Source organism: Ursus maritimus, unplaced genomic scaffold, assembly GCF_017311325.1.
Source record: "Ursus maritimus isolate PB19 unplaced genomic scaffold, ASM1731132v1 scaffold_8, whole genome shotgun sequence".
In the NCBI taxonomy this organism is placed as follows: Eukaryota; Metazoa; Chordata; class Mammalia; order Carnivora; family Ursidae; genus Ursus; species Ursus maritimus.
Window position 1 is genome coordinate 23628278 of NW_024426996.1, and position 376 is coordinate 23628653.

A 376-nucleotide genomic window follows, 5' to 3' on the forward strand; every position below is an offset into this window, starting at 1 on the left:
TTTATTTTTGTATATGTGAGTTTTTCTTTGTTTACAATTTTGAATTGTAGTTTCTTCTTACAAACTGACCAGACTACACTCAGGAGATAGTTAGCGTATTGCTCTGTTCTGCTCACCTGTCTATTTATATCCCTTCCTTTTTGTTGTTGTTGTTGCTGTTTTCTTTCTCTTTTGTTTTTTCTTGTCTTTTAATTTCCATTTTTACAGCTATATTCTACCCTTTCATTGTATTTAATTTTATTTTTATAAATATATAAATTTTTCTTTCTTTGCAATTTTGGGATCTAGTTTTCTTTAAAACAGACCAAAATACACACAGAACCCAATGTATTGCTCTATTCTGCTCACCCGTCTGATTATATTCTCTCTTTTACCC